The sequence below is a fragment of the Temnothorax nylanderi genome, unplaced genomic scaffold (assembly GCF_030848795.1).
Source record: "Temnothorax nylanderi isolate EJ_2023f unplaced genomic scaffold, tnyl_v1.0 TNYL_tig0062_pilon, whole genome shotgun sequence".
In the NCBI taxonomy this organism is placed as follows: Eukaryota; Metazoa; Arthropoda; class Insecta; order Hymenoptera; family Formicidae; genus Temnothorax; species Temnothorax nylanderi.
This window is the reverse complement of record NW_027249124.1, coordinates 939,081-960,138: the sequence shown is the minus strand read 5'-3', so window position 1 is coordinate 960,138 and position 21,058 is coordinate 939,081. Positions and strand designations below refer to the sequence as shown.

The window sequence follows — 21,058 nt, the reverse complement described above, 5'->3', positions numbered from 1 at the left end:
TCGAGTCCTGGCTCTTTCAGAGTGTCCCGCAAGATTCATAATTGCATTTGTCGGATTTTACGCTATGTACACTGAACATGTGCAGTTATCCGGGTTGACTTCGCGTGAAATACCACGTAGGTCTTGTGATTACAATGGAGAGTGTTAAATTCATTCTATATATGTATGTTACTGAGATGCAGTTTGTATCTATATTTCGTCAAAAAATTAGGTATTTTATTAATGTTATTTATTACTATTTATAAGACTTGTGCTTTAATATGAGTATTGTAATACTTGGATGAACAATTTTACAATTTGTAATTCAATATAAAAATATGATCCAATGTAAAAATAATAACAAAAGTCGGTAGGGAATTAGGAAATTTCCTGAATTTTTATGTAACAGTTTTTTATTAATTACAAGTCCGTAATTTATTAAAATTAACATTTAGTAGTAGGTAACTATAAGTTTCTATGTACACAAGTGTTACATTGTTTTAAATTATTATTCTCTTACCACAAGATGTAAAATACCTATATTGAAATATACGGAAACACTAGGAAATTATTTGTAAAATATTTGTACACCAGATTCGTTAATTCACGTTGCCGCATCGGCATCGTAAGTAATTCAAGTTAAAAAAATACGAATCTGTAAAGGTGATGCGATGAAGCAATTCAGCAGTTGTTAAAATAATAGTTCGAATTACGCCGCTTCTATCTTCGACGCGGATATACTGTATGTTGTTTGCATTATGCACAACGCCGCTCGAGAAAGTAAACGTGAATGCGGGGAATTCACGCATATCGCAACTTTATACCCGCGAAGTGGATGCTAAGAATACCTTGCGTGTTGCAGCGCGCACGAATGGCCAGGAAGGCCGTACAATGTTAACTTTGGTTCCTCGGCTGGAAACGGTACAGCTTAAACATACTCGATGGAAATCGTATCGCACATGGGAATCGACTCGTTTCTATCTTCGAATTTTTTTAAATGTAATTTACAAATTTATTTTTGCATTTATTTGAATGCAACGCGGGAATTTACATTTACTTGCGTAAACACACACACAGCAGCTTTTATTTATAAATTCCATCGCAAAGAATACTTCTCATGATTGTAACGCAAAATATTTCACATATTATCTTTCTGCGTAACTGTACAAGGAAAGAGATTTATAACATCAATCGAATAAGCTAAATAATAAAATAAAATGATTGAACATATCAATTATCAAGTAGCTCGATTATTATTGCCACATCTATTAAATACAAATTTGCAACGACGACACGTGCATGAAGCGATTTATTCTTACATCTCGGGGACGAGTGGTAGCGTTAATCTTATTTTTGACTCGTGAGTCATCGCGAATGCAAATTACGAATCCGCCTGACGCAATCTGGCTATCACTACGAGAATCTCGCGATTACGGCGTCAGCTGTTCGTCGCGTCTTCATATGGCGTACGCGTCACCGTGTCAGCGCCAGTTATTAGTGTTAGAATACAGCTGGAGGCTTCTAGCCGCGCATCACCGAGGAGAGGCAAAACATGCCGGAAAAAGCACAGAGGGACGACTGGGACGCCCGACTCCGTCATCCCTCATCCCGTCTTTTCGTATCACACGCGCGTTTCTGTCTTTCGCGTGGAGGCGGGCGTCCGGCGTCCGCGCGCGCGCGCGGCCTCGTTCTCGCGCACGGCAAAACTTAACAAAACAATTTGCTCCAAAGCAAACAACGGCATCCGGTTTACTTGTGAATAAACAACATATTTATTTTTAGAGGCTCCGCGGTCGTAACTCGCTGAGCTCGGACGGCCGCGTTCGAAAGAGCGAGTGCGTCTATTTGTCGGCATTACATGAGTTAACGGCTGGGCGGATAAAAATTATTGTCGGTTATATGGATGCTGTTTCGCGTATGCGAGTCTCGCTCGTTATAGATTAAACAAAGATCTGTAGTTGCGCTCGTATAAATCGTCGATTTTACATACATTACCAAAAAATGCGTAATTTTATTATTATTCCGTGTACAGCTTTTAAAAAACAATATCTTTACCTTAACATCCGAAGTAATATTTTTATGATAGAAAAAATCAGATAAAGTCACGCGAAGAAAAATAAAAAATAATAATGATAAAATATAGCGGAGATTAAATGTTATTATAGAATAATACGACAATGAAAGATACCTCAAACTGGAATAATTGGGATAAAACCAGCAAATTTTAGAAACATATAATCCGCGCGGTTGAAAAAGTCGAAATAACAAAATCGATACGCGATTTAACGATAATGGTATATATGTATGTTGATGGATGCAGGTTAACATTCAGACGACGTGACAAACAATTTCCATTGATGGCGTCGATTAAAGTGATAAATTAGTCTTATTACCCGGATTCGGCATAAATTTACCCGATATTGCCCCGGTTGTTGTATATTAATTATTAAATTACAGCTGAAATATCTCCGCGATCTCATTATTTATGCCAATTTAAGTGTGAATCGATGCACCGTCCGCGTCCGCGCCGTTTCGCGCGGCAGAAAAAAAAACCATTTACACTTACAGCCGTCCGATAATACCGTAAATAATCAAATTGTAAATTCGAATGGCGCAATTACGGGAAATCGTGTCGATCTCAAGGGACGGTCGAAACGGATTGCATATTCATCATTCGCGTGCGCGCGCGCGCCATTTCAGACGCGACACCTCGTCTCGCTCGGCCAACGATCCGCGGAGACTACGCGCTATATACGCGCGAAAAATTAGCATGTAGAAGGCAGTAGTAAAAATAATAATTGACGAGATTATTCGACCTCCTCGTGAGACACTCGGGACGAAATGAAACGTTTTATCGCCGCGTCGCGTCTGAGGGGGGAAACAGAGCGCGAGGCTGTTCGTGTTTTCCCTCTCTTTCCCCCGCGCTCGGCACCGCGGGGAGAGAGTGATCGTAATCATATTTTCAGGGGGACGAATTTATGCAACGCACCGCTTCGTCTCACTGTACATAAAACGCATTTAAAATTCTCGAGGCGCGACCGGAAGGTGCCTGCTCCCGTCTCCGTCGATAGCGCGAGTCGCGCCGCGCCGTGCCGCGCCGGTGGTAGCGCCGCGGGGGTTGTAATTGGCAATATCTATCGAATTTTACAATAAATCTCACCGTGCCCCGAAGGAGGGCGGCGGGAGGCGGGAGTGAGTGGGCCGCCGCCGCCGCGGCAATAAAACACCGGGTAGTATCGCGAGGGGCTGCCGCGCGCCGTGCACTTAACGACTTATCTTATCTGCGAATTAGGTCGCGGTTAGTGCTCCGCTTAATGCGAAGCTACGAATACCGGGAGGCACGCGGCTGCGATCGTAACCACGTGATTTATGTTATTAGATCGGTGTGAAAGTAATCCCGTCGTATTTCGAATAAAATTATTTATTTAATATATAAAATCTAATCGGTTATTATTGCTTGGGTAGGTATATTATTCACACTTTTGGTCTTGGATGCGAAAGATTTATTCGGTTAATGAAAATACACAGAAAAGGAACGTAACGTTTTGTTCTCTTATCGAACAAAAAAAGGAAACGACTTCGACCTTATCGATTATATCATAGAATGGCGCCAAGCTTCAAAACTTACAAACTACTTATCTGAGTACACGAAACATACATATATTCTTACTTATTAACAACAGTTTTATCTCAAATATATGATCTGTTATTTTTTTTCTTTACATCTTGTTATATCTCTTAAGTGCCTTAGATATTTCTTAAATGACAAAGCACGCAGCGATATTAATCTTTATCGTTACAATACAATGGCGACTATTTGATATTCTTTTCGAAACATTTAACACCGGTGTAATACGTTTACATGAAATGGAACGCTATGCGCGTTATCAGACACATGTTGACAAATTTCAAAACCGCGCGTGCGGCACATGTGCATGTTGGAAGAACAGGCGTTAATGTTTACTTTAATTCACGCTAATAAACGATGAGGTCAGTCGATGCACTGGAGTAACTACGTCAAACCTCAATTTTGTCACGACGCGGGATCGAAGAGTCACGAAAGTGGCAGCTCAATTTCGTATTCTTTCCTCATATTGTAATAAATTAGTTCTTACCTTTCTGAAATGTCTATGTATATATCATCGACACCAGATTCATTTTCTATAGCTTCAGTAAGAAATGCATTTTAGCAGGCACGCCGCGCGGGTGTGCGTGTGTACGCTGGCAATTGTTCCGCAAAGAAGACGAGCTTGTATTCTCCGCGCATTGGCATCATCCAATTTTGCGGTAACGATTATATATACAATAAATATAAAAGGCATTACCGCTGCGCAACTGATCTCGCTCTGGAGACGGTAACAGAGAAGTTAATTAAAATCGCCGTCAATTCTGCCTTGCCGCGCGCGTCGTCGCTCGCGCACGTGACGCGATTTGACAATGAGCACGTCGAGAGAGAGAGAGAGGGACGTGTCGGATCTTCGGCCGCTCGTCGCGTACAGCGGTAAAAGATCCGTTTGTTTATTTCCACGTGGCACAATACTTAACATACAACATTCTATGATCGCCGCGCCGCGCCTCCGCGCGCGCGGGACGATGACGAGCGTGACGACAAGCGGGGAGCGAGCGATGGGTGTGTGTGTTGCGTGTTTTGTTTGCGCGTTTTCTTTTGTCGCGTGTATGTCCAGCTGCGAACGCTGAGAACGCGGCCGGCCTCATGCAAATGCACGGGCACACAATGTGCCTCAATAGCCGCCACGTATTTATGCTATATGCCAGTATATGCTATCCGGTTCAGTATTTTCCACCGCGACTGTTTATTTCTGCCTCCGTGTACGGAGAATAACGCGAGACTCTCTTTTTAGAGAAAGGGGTGGGAAAAAGGAGAGGAAGACCGAAGGAAGAGGGGGAGAGAGAGAGAGAGAGATAACCGCTGACAAGCAAGAGTTCCATCGATCGCGCGCGACGATCGTTACGTATTACCTCACCACCCTCTATGCCGCGTCGCGCGTGGAAACAAACGGAGTTACATTTTGTAATTACACCCCTCGGGTCGATGCCGATGCCGACTTCGCGTAGTAATCGATCACGCGTTCTTGCGGCTCGTTTCAAAATTTACGACCCCTTAAGTCTCTGTTACGTTGCGCATTATTTAACGCAATTAGTGACGCGTTCCGATCTTCTTAGAGATTTCGTAACCGCTGATGGACACGCTTTTTCGAAGCTTATTTGAAATTTATTTATAAGCTTAGAGATGCAAAGAGACAATATGTACACGTACCGTCTTTTTTTTTTTTTTTTTTTTTTTTATTGTCCGAGCTTTATTCACGCAACGACATTAAACGTATTTTTACGTAACGTACACGCGTGAACGGAAATTTGGCTAATTATACTGTGCCAAGATAAATTCGAATTTCGGTCATATTCCACGCTGCTGATTCGCGTAAATCATTACGGTTGCGTCATTACGATTCTGGCTAACTCTCGGATTTCAGATATAGTCGATCTTTATAACTCAAACGTGGGCTCTCTTACGTTAAGTAATTCATTAGGATTAGATAATAGCGCTTTCAAATATAAGATGATCTTGCTCTAAATAAGACCTTATTGATGCAAATTTACAACAAATATGATATATCGCATAAGAAAAACTATAGTTACGGCAATATTAAAAATCTGTTCGCGCCGTTCGCTCAAAAAGAGTCGAGAATGGCCAAAGCGCGTTGCCGTGTATATATTTTAATAAAGCCGGCAACACGCGCCGTGTCTCGTTTTTTATGGCGAAAAGCGCGATTTAAAATAACGGCAATGTAAATAAAACTTTACATCATGAAATACGGAACATAAAATATCACCAGTATCAATAGCACGTAAAATACTCCATTGTGTGTGACATTTAGTAAAATATCATATTTAAATTATATACGCTCGCGCTCCCGCGCGTCCTTGCGTCGCCGATCTTTGAGGTCTTTTTTAAATCGACGAGCGCGCGCTCTCTTTATTCCCCGGACAACGACGGGCGAAATGCCAGTGTCACCTCACGAGGAAAATGAATATTAATATAAGCACGTCGCGTCGTCGGCCGGCCGAGCGATTTCCTCGGAGCGAAGCAACGAATAATATAATAGCCGGTCCGCGGGAGATGCGTCTGCGACCGAGAGGGCGAAGCACCCGAAGACGAAGTGTTCTCATTATACCCGGTGATTTATGTGCGTGCCACCTTGCCGTCGGAAGAGATTCTAGGTTAGAAATAAAGTTAAAAGAAAAATAAGGCTTACGGGGTGCAAAGTCGAGAAAGTGTGGAGGGGGGGGGGGGACGCCGCGGCTCGCGGAATATATTACAAAAATAAGCTCACCAGCGGAGGCGGGCGAGCGGCGAGACGCGCGGTGTGCGAGAAAAGCGCCGAAAAAACTTTGAAACTCCGAGGAGCCTCGGGAGATCGATGCCCCTCGACCTATGCCCTGCCGTGTAACTTTTCTTGTTTATCGAGGCGCGGGAATAAAAATCCCGCGGTCACGATTCGCGCAACCGTGCGAATAATTTCGAGTATATTTCGCCAACAATTTTTGCGATTCATTGCTAACGAAATCTCTTAAAGGAACTCTTAAAGAGTAGAGGAGGAAATAACTTTGAATTGAGTTGTACCTCTAACACCTCGAATACAGCTAATTAATTTCTTGCATAACGTATCAATTATCTTTTATTATGCTCATTTGCTTGGTGCTTCTAGAATTAATATGAGACTCTTATGAAAAAAAAAAAGAAAGTGAGGAGAGAGACAAGAACATTTTTAATCTGTTTATATTTATTTATTCGCATTGCAACTCTTCATATTTCTATCTAACAATATTTTATGTAAAATATTTGCTGAACACAACAGGATCACTTTTTATGTAAAGCATATTTAAATTTATGTATCGATTATCGATCGTAGATATACAAGAAATATTTGTATTTGTGTTTTCTGATATTTATTGGATTTGTTACAATTACGCTATTACGTCTTAATAATTGTGATGCTGATTTGTTTCAGGGACACATCGGTGAAAATCCATTCGACAACGGTTCGTGGGGAAAGGAGCATTTTCAGCCATCGACAGTTCCCTGGCAGCTGAATCCGCGCAGCCACGGTCGTCCTAGTGTGAGTGCCTTTTATTCTTTTTTTACCTCGTCCAACTTATTGCGCGAACTGCATCGATTACAAGTATCGTGGAACATCGTAAGGCGGTAAAAAAAAAACTCGATCTACAAACAATTCCACTTTTATACTAACTGACAGAATACGATATTTTTTCAACTGAATTTTCAAACTTATCCTAGACTTATTCTTTTCGCATCAATTGTTCGCATATTTCGCGTAATGCGATTTAGATATTATCAGCCCTAATTCTCAGCTCGCGAGGGTGGGATGCGTTAAAATTTATAATTCCGGCGCGGGTTAAGAGCGCTCGCGCGCTCGAGGATACGAAGGGAAGGGTGGAGCGGGGAAAAGAAATCCGGCGGCTCATTGTGTCGGCAGGTAGCAAAAATGCTGGCGCGGGGTCGCCGCTTTCTCGAGCTGCTTTTCTCCGAGGAGTCGTCGGCTACTACAACGTCATACCCCTCTTCGGGAGCCTCCACCCTTCGGTCCGGACCGTGTATAGCCGAGACCACCCTCTTACGCTCGCGCTCACTCTCCCGCACCACTCGTCCTGTCACCCGGTATTTATAATACGCTTTGTTTTCCCTCAGCTATTTGTCTTGGGTTCTCGGCTCCTTCGCTAACATTATTATCCCGCGTTTTATTTTTATTTAATTCCACCGTGTCGAGTGCTCCCTGCTTGTGTCCCCGTTATTTATCCTTCGAGAAACTGAACGAGCGAACGTGTCATCGAATCTGGCCGACATTCTAATTCTCTTTATACGAAATGCATTCTCCTGTCTAGGATCGCTGTTTAGGATTAGATTGTCATTGGAGATTATGGGTTTCGCAAGAGAGTACGTGACACGACGAATATTTCTTGCGTATATACGAAGTATTTCACGTGTCATTGTGCATGACTCACATGCCGCGCGCGCGATTCGAGCGCGTATAATCTCTGTTCGAAATCTAAATTGCTTGACGATGTGCCAATATTCGCGTCATAATACGTGCAGGTCGCGGTAATGATTTCGATGTTCGCTAATTTGTGAATTCCCTGCCCCCTATTAATAACCTGCACGTGTGCAAATCTTCAATCTTTACGACATAAATTGCACAACACTTCTTTATTCGATATAGATTTTTCATACGCGCTTTGCTATTATCGTATCAAGACTCATACATATTCTTATAGTATGCTAAATGAAAAAAAAAATTAATACGACGTATGCGCCGAGTTTGCTTATTAAGTTTACATTTGAAAAAATACAAAATATCCGGAAAGTATTGCTACTTCTTGCAACTGCAGATTTTCCGAACAATATGTGTATAATAATGAATTTTTTAAATTTATTACAACATAATAATTCAAGACGCGAAAATGTTTAGTGGAATAAAAACCATTAAAAATGAATTAAAATTTATACAAACGGCAAGAGAATATTATATTAATCCAGTACTATTCCTATCAGATAATACACGTGAGAAAATCCGATGAGCCTCGTATAATCTGTAGTCCGCAATAATAGTTGTACTCGAACGGATGACACACTTTGTTTACCCAAGGAGGATTAAACGCGCGCGCGGGACTGTCACGCGCACGTGTGCAATCGTCGCCCGTCGTCTTCCTGATACCATCGTATCGGGCGCGAATCGTTAGCGAAGTAACAAAAGCAACCGAAACCACTGACGTCAGCGTTTCCGCGAGCGTATATACGCGACCGATGATCTCATGCGTGCATATACGTGTGTGCTTACCTAACCGCAGAGCGCGGAGCAGCTCCTTTTACGCTCGCCGTGTACGTGTGTGGTCGTACGCACGAATTGCGCTATCGCGTACATGTCTATACGTGACAACGCTGCGGCGCGATGCGGTACGCTTGCTTGGTGCAACCACGTATGCATTTGTCAGCATCTCAAGAAGTAATACGCAGCGATATATGTATCACCTCCTACCGGTTCTCTCTCTCTCTCTCTCTCTCTCTCTCTCTCTCTCTCCCGCGCGCGCGCGCGCGCGCGCCAATCTTATCTGCTTAAAATCAAATTCTTGCATGAGACTTTCGCGCTGCGAGGCATGAAGTGTCCTGCTTTTGACTCTAGATTGCATGGCCGTTCGACGGAGGGGTTTGCGGGAACTAAAGCGATGGAAAAAACGATTTCGGGAAATTTAACTCACAAGATACTGCGGAAAGGCGAGATTTAATGATGCGATAAAGAAAGAGAGAGACAGAAATGTGTGGCGAGCAGGGTAAACAGCGATCTCTGCTAAACTATACTAGAGCTATAATGAATTTTCTCAACAGCAACAAAATTTCTTGATAACAATTAAAGTTCCGTAATTTGGCGTGTTACGATATTTTGCCCTTCGCGCGAGTTTGCATAATTCGGGCCGCGAAATTTCAAGCTTTACCGTGCCGAGTGAGTATTCCGCGCGTCTCAATATAGCCGAAATTTCCGGCGGAAGAACGTTGATTCTCTCTCACACCGCCCTCATAATCTCAGCCACGCCTGTGTAGTAATATGAATCGCGGCAAAAATCAGAACCGGGGGGGTGGCTCTTAGCGCGTCGCCCGTAGCAGCCCCTGGGTTTTAAGATATGCAGAGCACAACGCACGCTTTCCTAGCGAGACTATTTTAATACGAATGAGGGTGGGAGGATCAGACGAAATGCGCGCGCGATGGTGCGGCGGCCGGGCCGGCTCGGAAGATCTACTTCTTGATTACAGAACTTTTTACCTAATTACATAACATTGTTACCATTTACAAAGTCGCGTCGAGTCTGCGCCGGCTGACTACTAATTAGAATCCTCGATTAGCACCCGCGGCGACATCGTATTCCATTTCGATAAGTCTCGCGACATTTTCGCCGGTTTCTCGTAATAAAAGGGTTGCGAAAGACCGCGCGATAGGGTGATTTTTAATATTGCCACGCCGGTAATAATACATAATTGAATGCGTCATGTTTGGAATGTATAATGTTTTTCCATCAAGTAAATGAAGATGCAGATAATTTGAAAACAATCAATACTGTAAAAATTGTAACAATCGCGCTTATATGAAATTTGTATTATTATTTAGTTGTAAGTTTTCGTACAATTTTCTGTCAGATATTATGAGATATTCTTATAACAAATCTCTTCATTTGTATCCTGCCATCGAGACGTGCTATTTTTACAAGAAAGTGTGAGGTCGCAAAAAATATATATATATGTGACACATGACTGACAAACTACCTCTTCGGGCGATAAAAATTTGAATCCCATTTTTCACAGACGTTCGCAAATAATTAGATATACCGAATCGCGCCAGACTAGCGCGTCGGAATTCAAAGGTCTTCCGAAAGAGTCGAATTTATCCCCGCGAGACTTAAGGTTCTTATCGAAAAGATGTAAGGGTCGTGGAGAGATAGTCATGCGCGAGGGACGAGCTCTCCCGACGATGCAGACATTAAGACGTCTGGTCCTCGACCTCCGGCTTACCGCCCCGCGCCAACCCCTTGGCGAGCGCGCGCGCGGCTCGCCCCCTTTAGACGACGGGAGGTTTACCCCGTCTTCATTGTCCTCTAATTCTCATCTGATCCTCACATTACGTAATTTTCTCTTTATTATTTTATAATTCCCCGGGTCTCGGAGCCCCGGGCCCGCGCCGCGCTCATCCGACTTCCAGGTCCGCGCACGAACTCATCCCCCGCAACGCATACTAATGCACCCTGCATTTATTAATTATTCCGTGCTAGTTACCCCGTCGCTTCTCGTCTCGCCGTCGCAATGATAGATTAAACCACCTAGATTCGGGAAGCCCCGCGATGCGAATCCCGCTCGTCACCGTGATGATACGTGCTTGGAAATTTTTTCCTTCCGCCGAATCGATAGAGGCCGGAGTATTCGCTCGCTCTGCTTCTCAGTTCATCGCCACAATACCCGAATTACGAATTACGAATTACGGATAACAATGAAAATTTCGTTCGACACATTGTTAATTGCATCTGTCAAAATTATAAATATATGTTATTTACGATTTTATTGTTACGTTTTGAAATTTTTATTTTTATAGGTAAGATTAATTGTAAGATGAAAAATATAAATTCCGAGTCAAATCGCGCTTTCAAGTTAAAGAAAATTCGCTTTCTTAAGATATGTTGCTTACAATCTGCATCTTAACTCTATTAGAAATTACCTTAGAATTTACTAGAAATTACTCTTTGAATTTACTTTGAAAGGGATTCGCTGATGTTAGTCGCTAAGACGCTGCAGGGTGAATATCATTCACGGCGTCCGAGAATTCATGGTAAAACGTGCCGTCTGAATAGAAATCAAGCGGCGATCGAGCGACTTTTGACGAGCTCCTAAAACCCAGTTCGCCGTACTTCGTACGTGATATTTGAAGATACAAGCGCGACTACCCTACGGGGGGAACATCCCCCAAGATCTTTAACTCCGCGGGTCCTGAAGGGCTCCGGGCATTCTTACTTGGTATGCACGGAGAACAGCCATTCATCTCCCGATCTCCGGCATAGTCTCGACCTCCGGATATAAATTAGCTTTTGTTTAGCATTCAATGCGAGGCGCCTTTTCCGACGCGTCGGACCGATCTACCCGCCGCGCAACCCCCGTGATTAGGCATCCACCTGACCAGCAATCCGCTGCAATTAATGTAGCCACCTGCCTCTCGGTTAAAGCCAATTAAACGTTTGCGATTGCCGTGAAAAGAAATTGCTCCTCGGATGTTAAAAGGGAATTTAATTCTCGAGGGTGCAATCGGGATCGAGACGCGAAAAATTCCCGCTCCAATGTGTTTCGGCAGGATAGATAGGAGGATTAGAGAGAAACGACCGCGACGCTAAACTAGATTAAATGAGTTTCTATATTTTTGGTTGGACCACGTATATCATTACGTGAAACTTTACAGAAGAGAAAGAGTTTGGCAACTTTATGAAATAAAAAGTATAGGACAGATAATTGTGTAATATTAAAAGAGAGAAAGAGACACAAATATTGATTATAAATAAAATAAAATTTATTAGATAAATATATTTTGTTAATAAAAGTTTGTTATAAAATCTCAAGATATTTTATTTCGAAATGAGAAGTCGTATCGATTTATTATATTTGTTAAGTCTATAGTTATTGATAAGTTATTCATAAAACAAGAGTGGAGTACTATTTAACACTTTTTACAATTTAATTTGCATTTCTAAATATAACAAAATTAGAATTTTTGAACGGCACTCCTCGAAAACTTTCTCATGCCGGCGCTCAGAACATTCCCTTTAGGGCTGCTATTCTTAATATTCCATGGCACATCCCAGTAGAGAAGGGCGTCCAATAATCATACATCCCCTTCAAGACTCAGTATCTTGCCACCTTTTCATAACAGACATAATTATTAATATTAAAATATCAAGGCAATTATTTAACTAATAAAAACTGTACAATGTAACTAAAAATTATTATCGGCTTTTTCGTATTAATATATTTCGTTTTCGGCCGACTATATTAAAATTATCGTGACGTTTGTTACAACGATTCCCAATTATAAAGAACTTCGTTATATTTCAAGAATTTCCATTGAATTCCGAAAAAGATCATGCCGTGTCTCAACGCCGCCTTCTGTTGCGAATTTCGAGAAAGACGACTATTTCCTCCGTCGGAATATTCTGCCCGTAAATCCGCGCTATTTTTAACCTTCAATTACATCAAGATAGACATTTTCTTCGTACTGTCTTGAAGTTGCTCTCGCGAGAGGAAGCCTGTTGATTCTGACACCGGTAAATCCGCCGGATGGAAAACATCGTCTAGCCGGCGTTGAACTTTCTCGATACACAAGGCAACATAGCAACACAACACGGTAAAGCACAACAAGTGGGGGGGATGCTGGGGGTGGAAAGCCCGATAGATATACAGCCACCCAGTGGCAGAGAGGCGCGCGTCGCCTGCGCCACGTGCTTTTCACCCCTCCTCGGTGTTTCTCTCCACCTCTCCCCTTTCTCCGTCTGTCTTCCTCTCTTTCGCTCGCTCTAAACAACCCCTCTACCTACTGATCGGCCGACCGTATACACCCCTGTCATTCCCCGCCCGTGGGAAACGCAGCCTCACCCGCGATACACCACGTGGCCGCTGCAACAGTTTCCACGCGGCGCGTTGCAGACACGATAATTGCGATAGAAGTAAAATTCCGATCGTGTGACAATTAGCTTCTTTATTTATTATTTATTTTTATTTACAAGTCGGTAATATATTGCCGTTTGTTATAACCTGCAACGTAAATAGTTAAACAGAAAACATTTTCATAAAAATGTGGTACGTGAACGAGCTATGTGTAGTATTTTGTGTGATCCATGCATGATTCGCGAAAACATTAAATCAAAGTTTACAAGAATCAACGTTATGAACAGGTTGTTTATTTTTTTGAATAAATATCGCGATTGCTACCTTATAAGACAACTTATATAAAATATGTATGATTCAAACTATATGTATATAACTTTGGTATAGTTCTTTGAACAGCCATCCGTCGTTATTCATAAATAAGCGTAGTAGCTCATTATTATTGATTAGGGACGGATAAAAACGCGCAACGGAAGCAACGTGAATAACGCGTTCCAGAAGAGCTTTCAGGCGCAGCGAAATGTTATACAGTGCCTGCAGGGTTTGGTTTTGCGGGTGCCCACCCCGGACTAACCTGGAACAAACGGCATGGCAGGCAGGCGAGGCGAGGCGGTCGGAGCCAAGTTAGGTCTCTCTAACAACGTAACCGAAACGTGCAACCTTGTAAATAGATGTCTGGAACGTGCCAGAGAGCTCGCGCGCTCGCTAGCTCGCTACATACTCGGGCAAGAAGGGTACAACGTCGCGGGGAAGTTCTCGCTGAGCTGAGCGAGCCACCACCCGGGCCCCGGTCGTTGTTGTACCACGTCGTATATACCCAGCTTCTTACGTGCACACGCATGCACGCCGGTAATTAGTGTCTTAATGAACCCGCGCCGCGGGTAAGGAGCTGCGCAAATAATTGCCAGCGTGCGCGATCTCACCCGAGCACGAGCAGCACGCTTCCCTCGGCGCCGCCGGGTCTCGGATGCGGCGGGGGGAAAACGGGGGGGGGGTGGTTCCGAGCCCGCGGGGAAGAGGCGGAGGCACGGAGAGTTTTTAAGTGTGATTGCGTGCGCGCGGAATAGCGGAGCATTAATTCAATGTAACTCCGCGCCGCGTGCGAATGTGCGAACGCGCCGTGTCGATTCGTCGCGCGAGTGCCATGCCATGCCGCCGCGTGGCATTATGACGTTTTAATGCGACGAAATTGCACGTTGGGAGTTGGGCGTGTATGCGTGTGCAATAACGCGGCGCGTTTACCGCCGATCGCATATGCAAAGCGGATTATACCTCGGATTATGGATGTAGTGTGTTTACTGTTTCGTAGGTAAACGGAGCTGCGTGCTCCTACAAGTGAAGTATTCGTGATTGAAGTATTGAACTATTTACATCGTGAAGATGAAAAACATACTTGATCGTATTTATAAATTGAACTTTTTGTTATAAGCATAAGAATAATAATTTTTTTTCTGTTTCCAATTTGAGGTATTTTTTAACAGAATTTTAAGCTCAGGTTATATGCCAAGGTATTTACTGCTAGAAAAGATGAAGATAGACTGTGAGAGAATGTCTGTGAAAGTTTTAATCAAATTTTTCAAAAACATATCTTTATAAAAATTGTACTCTCTCTTGAAATTAAATTAATATCGATTTACCTATTATGATTCGTTACTATTTTTATTGTTACTCAGAGTAAGCAGAAAAACAAGATGGAAAAAATTTGACATTTTGTATATATGTATCTCTATAAATAATAAATTAACGACAGTGACGTTGCAACTGAAACTTTGATTCGCCGAACGACAATGATAACTGCGATAACGATGCTTTCGGATCGTGATTAAGATTGATCCAATTTTAATCGACGTCGTAAACGGCGTCTTAATGCCTTTTTCCGTTGTTTGCGACCCGATTCGACAAGGCAAGCGGATTCCACGCGCAAAAGTTGATATTTTTAACGATACTTGGATTTCTTTTCGACGCGGAGAAACACAATGAAAGAATATTTACTATTTTTACTGTACGTTAAGTGCAAAGTCTGGCGTAGGTCCGGCCACTAATACACCGCTCTTATTCGACTTGGAACGACTTTTTACTTTACGACGGACGATTTGAATTTTATATACTGCGATATTTGAATTACGATGCGACATAAAATACGATCGTCTCACAACCGGTGCGCGTGTGCGTTCGACTCACGCGTTTTTCCGAGGACATCGATTCAATACGAGGTAACATTCGTAGATATTAATTTTGACGCCGTTTTGTTATATTTATTGTTAATGATACAATGCACAGTAACACGATTTATCTTAAGATGCTACCTCCACACAGAAAAAAAATGATGTTGTATGAACAGCATCAGTGTAATTGAGACAAAACTTATTGATGCAACATCAATTAATTGACGAACAAAAAACATCAGACAATGGTTTTATTAATTTAAATATTTGGTGCAATAATATCCAATTGAATTAACTATTTATGTTTGTGGCAGCCCGTGACGTCGACGTTTAATTGAAGCAACTTCAATTTTTTTTCCGTGTATATTTGATTTACTTAAAATATTTTAGCTACCTTTACATTACGATTTGTAGGGAAATTCGCGCAATTCATATAGTTACAATTTGAAAATAGGGAACTTAAGCCTATTTGTCTAAGGAGAACAAGAAATTACCGAAATTATCGAAAATGCATGACATTGATGTCAACGTCACGCGTGCGCTTTAATCCAGATACATGCACATCGTTAAAAATAAACGCGGCGGCATGTGACGCGTGATGTCTTCGCGCATGTACCATTTCATTTTTACGCGACACATCGCGATTTTTGTTCGCGACGGTGCTCGTTACGAGTGTCAAGTCCCCGAGGATAAGGAATGTCGGCGATCTAGCAGAAACGCGTATTGATCCTTCCATTTACCGTATATCCTCGCTTTATGTTCTCCTGTACTCCATTCGCTCGCTATTTTCACGGTTTCGGATTTTTCGCTCGCTCCTTCTTTCTTCCCCATCTTTTACTTAGCCAGTAGCGGTACAAAAGTCGAGATTGATGATCTGAGAGAATCTGAATATAGACAGTCAATCCCAAGCCTTTCCTCAGGTGGTTCCATGCTTGGTTCATTCCGCTTTTTTATTTTGTCTCTTACTACGCGATGAGTATAAACTTTTATTCCGTCTCCATTCCTCTCTACTTTGAATTTCGATCAAATGTGAGATTTTGTTTCAAGAAAAGGGACAATTTATGCGACTAATTTTGAAAATGACAACATAAACAATCGTATTAGCTTCATATTGGACAAAATTAAAGTTTCGATAGTCAAAATTGTGGATGAGTACCCTGACATTCATTCATCGTTGGACAGCTCTTGCGCTTACACTCATACATAGAGAATAAATTAAAGAGATGCGAGTTATTAAATTTCTCCAAACAGCATTTGATGCCGCTGATTTTATTCTCTTACAAGAGTGATTACGTGATAAACGTAATTAGCAATCTTCGTTTCCCTTTTTTTCTAATAAATCTCGAGATAGTGATAAACTGTTTTTGTAAATTTGTAAGAATTATAACAAAAATTTTCTGCAGTTTCTATATGAGATAATTACCTATTGTTAAGCTTGTCTTTTTTATAAAGTTCAATAGCATAACTTTTAATGAATTATACTTACTTTTCGGAATGACGGATGATGTCAAACGGAATTTTCAGATGTGTGGAAAGTCCCTCGAAAGTCCTGTCCATTTCACGATATATGTTAGCACAAGAGCAGCCTGTTTAGTCCTTCAATAGACCATCCCCCTCGCGTTAAGCAAGTTTCTCAATATCGTAAAACATATAAAATGGGAGATTGTTTGGCCGTCTAATTAATAGAAGCGAACGGATGCGCGTTAAACAGCGAGCGAACACGAGGAGACAGCCGGTTCCCCGTGAAATAATGTCGGCTACTTCCGCAGCCGCGGCGGGCTCTGATCAATACCCACGTCTTTCGTCCCTCGGTACGAGAGACGTGCACGTAGGAACATCCCGACGGTAGCTTCGCATCGGAAGGAAGTGAAAAAAAAAGAAGAGAGAAGAAAGAAGACGCGGGGGAGGCGAAGAGCGAAAGGAGGCGACGCGGAGAGAGGGGAAGAAAAGCCGAAGGATTCTGCGAGTCTGCGGTAATCGCACTTCGCCGAAGACTCTTGCTCCGTCTTTTTCCGCCCTCCTTCCCTCCATCCGTTCTTCCTCCCGTGAAACCCTATGCCGGGCCAAGGAGATGAGAGAGGCCCGAGAGGGGAATCACGTGGCCGGGACACCGACGAATATCGAGTGGGCGGATGGCCAGAGGAGAGAACGAGAGAGGAGCACTGCGCGCGCACTTTTATGTGTGCGGCTCTCCCGGCGAGAGGGCTAGACACACGGCACCCACGCTCATACTAGACGTCGAGCTCGGCGAGCATGCGTGCGATGGGCGCGTATGTGCACCAAGCACCAAGCTGCACACATGTGCAACAAGCGAGCGTAGCGGTTTAGCCAGGATACAGGCCCCAAGAGGAGACGCGAGAGACGTTGGCAGTAGAGTAGTGTTGATAGTGATGGTGGTGGTAGTGAGACGGTAGTAACGATGGTAGTGGCGGTTGTGGCGGTGCGTCCTCGTCCTCGTCCTCCCTGCTGCCAGCGATGCTACGCCGGCGGTGGTGGCTAGGAAGGGTGGGAGGGAGGAAGGGAAGCAGGGAGAGCTCTCTCGGTGGAGAGAATAGAGATCCTTGATCTCCTCCTAGGCGACAGAGAGTAGGAAGGGAGAAAGAGAGAGAGAGAGAGAGAGAGAGAGAGAGAGAGAGAGAGAGAGAGAGAGAGAGAGAGAGAGAGAGAGAGAGAGAGAGAGAGAGAGAGAGAGAGAGAGAGAGAGAGAGAGAGAGAGAGAGAGAGAGAGAGAGAGAGAGAGAGAGAGAGGCAGAGTGAGGAACGCTCGGATGAGAAAGTCGGAGGAGCGCACACGGCGATACGCGGAGGAGAAGGAGGAAATAGAGAGGGACACGAGAGAGAGAAAGAGAGAGAGAGAGAGAGTGAGAGAGCGGGCGTGTAGGCGGACCGGAGAGAGGAATTCCACGGAGGCGTGTCTTCCCCGGCGCACCAGGTGCAAAGGTGCGCGAACGCGACGTCGCCACGCCTTTTCCACGGGACCCCGACGGTGGTCCGCGACCGCACGACGTCGACAGCGACGACGAAGACGATGATGAGGATGAGGACGAGGACGAGGACGAGGACGAGGACGAGGACGACGGCGACGATGTCGGCGGTATTATCGTGTCATCCTTGTTCGGTCCGGTACGGAGGCGCCGCATCCGTCCTGCTCGAACGTCTCACTATGCCTGGAACAACTCGCATCTCTTTCCTCCTCCCCCCCTCCTGCGCGACACACCACCACCGGGTACCACCATCGTACCGCGCGACCTCGCTTCCTCACCCGCTCCTGTCTTACTCCGTGTGCCACCCACTACCTAGCGGGGTATACTATGTTAACGGACGGGTCGCGTCCGACCTACCACCGCCATCCCCACGTCCAGAATCCAGCTTCTGGTGTCAACGTCCCGGAGTTTCCACGGGTTTCTCTCCTGAATATGCACCTTCTACGCGCGCCGGGTCGTGCTGGAAGGGAAGGGGGGGGGAGGGGACGACGGGCCGGGTGGGAGAAAACGGGTAGGATGGGACCCGGGTGGGACGGGCGGTGCAACGAGAGATTCTTTCTATCTTTCCCGATGCTCGCGACTGGAATGCGGGATGACAGTATTCGCCATCACGTAGCGCGCCCGCGCCTCGGTGCACGGTAAACAGAAATGAGGGAGGTCGCAGACGTGATCGTGATTTTCTCCTCTGGAAAGTGCAACGGCAGAGACCGGGGTGGTACCTGTTTGATGGGTGGTAGTCGATAAACTTGCTTTTTGAGAAAAGAATTTCGAGGCGTGCGGAATGTCTTTGGGGTTCTGTATCGCTCGCGCTGCAATTCCGCCGATATCTTCTTCGTGAATTTCCAACTTTGTTTAAAAATTTAACAGGAAGTAGTATCAAAATGTATATTGTGTAAGTAAGTTATAAGCAACGTTCGCCGAATATGCAAACGTAAATATTTCTGCTTAATTAATGCTTAATTAGTTTGCAATAGATTCATATTATAATAGAAGATTATAAATCTGAATTCGGTCAAATTTGACGCTACCTTTATCGCTGACGCCACTATTTGATATATGCGGAAAATTCATTAATTTTAATTACTTTATTTGATAATGAAATTGTCATTGCAGAATTTGTCGTATGAATTTCCAAAAGCGGCGCATGCTAAATATAACAATAGCCTAGCTTTGTTACGCGAAAAGTTATTTTATGATATGCGTGAAAATAATCATAAAGTTTCTGAAATTGCATGAGACATAATTAATGTATCAACCATCGTACAAATTTTCATTTAAATAGCATCTAATTTTCTGACAAGAATGTACAAATATTGAATTTTGTGTGTTGAGTCTCTTAAAATTAAAATTAAAATAATTCTGACAAAAAAACAAATCTATCATAATAAACAAACGTTGCAACAAACACTATGCATCCACATCCGTACGAAATTAATGTGATATTAATTAATTCAACATGGTAGTAAAATGAAAATGTAGAATTAAATATGATTGCGTTTTTATATTATATTTGATTCAAATATTAGATAAATGCGCTGAGACAGGATATTTTATTAGAGTTTGTATTAATAGACGTTCATGGAAAATGTAATATATAGTTGAAAGCCATATTTGGAACTGCATAAGATTTGAATAGCTCCAGCACAGATTCCATTTAAGAAAATATTAGAACCATTACTTACTCTGTTTCTACTCTCTATTATATCTACTTTTATAATAAAAAGAATCTCTCTAAAATCTTTTCTAAATGTGCACACTACTTTTCTATTCATTAATTAATTATTAATTATTCTAATTTTGACATATCTTTTAGATTGATCACCTATACATTCATATTCGATAAAATTTTTAATGTAGCGTTATTATTTATGTTGTGTAATAATAGTAATAATAGTTTAGTTGGGGATTTCCAGGTGTACTGTCGTGCGAGCTAGGGAATAGGGGGCGCGTAGAGATGCGTGAGGTAGGAGAGGGAGAGTAGCCAAGATGGTCGACATGTAAAGACGCCTCGTGTAATAAGCTTACAATAAAGACTTTTAATTGATACATAACAATTTACATTTCAAAATCTCATCTCTCGTTTTCAATTAATGTATAAAATATTTTATCTAAAGCATTCGCTTTAAGTAAGATATATGGTTTGCCAAAATTGCTACGAATTATCATTATGGAGATAAACATGTAACTAATTGTATATTCTGAATTCAAATGATAAAATTTTTAACTCCAGTTTTATCTTCTTTCTATTAAACAAATTCCGCTTCAAATTCGAATATTATGCTAAAATTATTAATTGTTGTTTAGTATACATTCCTGGCTGATAAATCTCAGAACTCACTTGAAAATAGATAGATTTCCCTTTCAGAGTATTATGCCCATTAAAAAATTTAACCAATTTATTGAGTCACGTGAGATGCTAAACCGGTTTTACGGCGCAAGCGGAATTATGGAAGACAAATTTGCCAAAGAGATGTCTCTCATCCTCCGCGGAGTTTCCAATCGCGTCTCTGCCGACGGCAAGTTCGATTTCGGCGCTCCGTGCGATTCACGATGCATCGCGCCATACGCGACATTTCGCATCCTCGTAATCGTCTGTCCTCCGCCAGTTATTGCGTTCCCCCGTCGCCGTTTCGCCCGGGATCCTTCAGCATCCTTCGGGTCGGCGATCCTCCGATGGCACCTCTCCGCGTTCTCCTCGCCAGCGA

The 21,058-nt window shown here is 43.0% G+C and overlaps 1 protein-coding gene and 1 long non-coding RNA gene across 8 annotated transcripts in view; one reads left to right on the top strand and one right to left on the bottom strand.

Moving 5' to 3' along the window:
• LOC139773488 (uncharacterized) overlaps positions 1–17,808 on the bottom strand; it is a 34,289-nt gene extending 16,481 nt beyond the window's left edge. Inside the window, exon 1 of the long non-coding RNA XR_011718359.1 lies at positions 16,856–17,808. This is a non-coding gene — a long non-coding RNA (uncharacterized lncRNA). The remainder of the gene's footprint in view (positions 1–16,855) is intronic.
• The window catches only part of Foxp (forkhead box P), a 233,191-nt gene that overhangs the window by 82,812 nt on the left and 129,321 nt on the right, over positions 1–21,058 (top strand). For 4 of the 7 annotated variants that reach the window (XM_071707950.1, XM_071707954.1, XM_071707952.1 and 1 more), the window contains one exon: positions 7,011–7,118. The gene's annotated coding sequence lies outside the window, so the exon portion shown is untranslated. Of the gene's footprint in view, positions 1–7,010; positions 7,119–21,058 lie in introns of those variants that run through there. The other 3 variants (XM_071707956.1, XM_071707958.1, XM_071707957.1) reach the window with 1 other exon arrangement.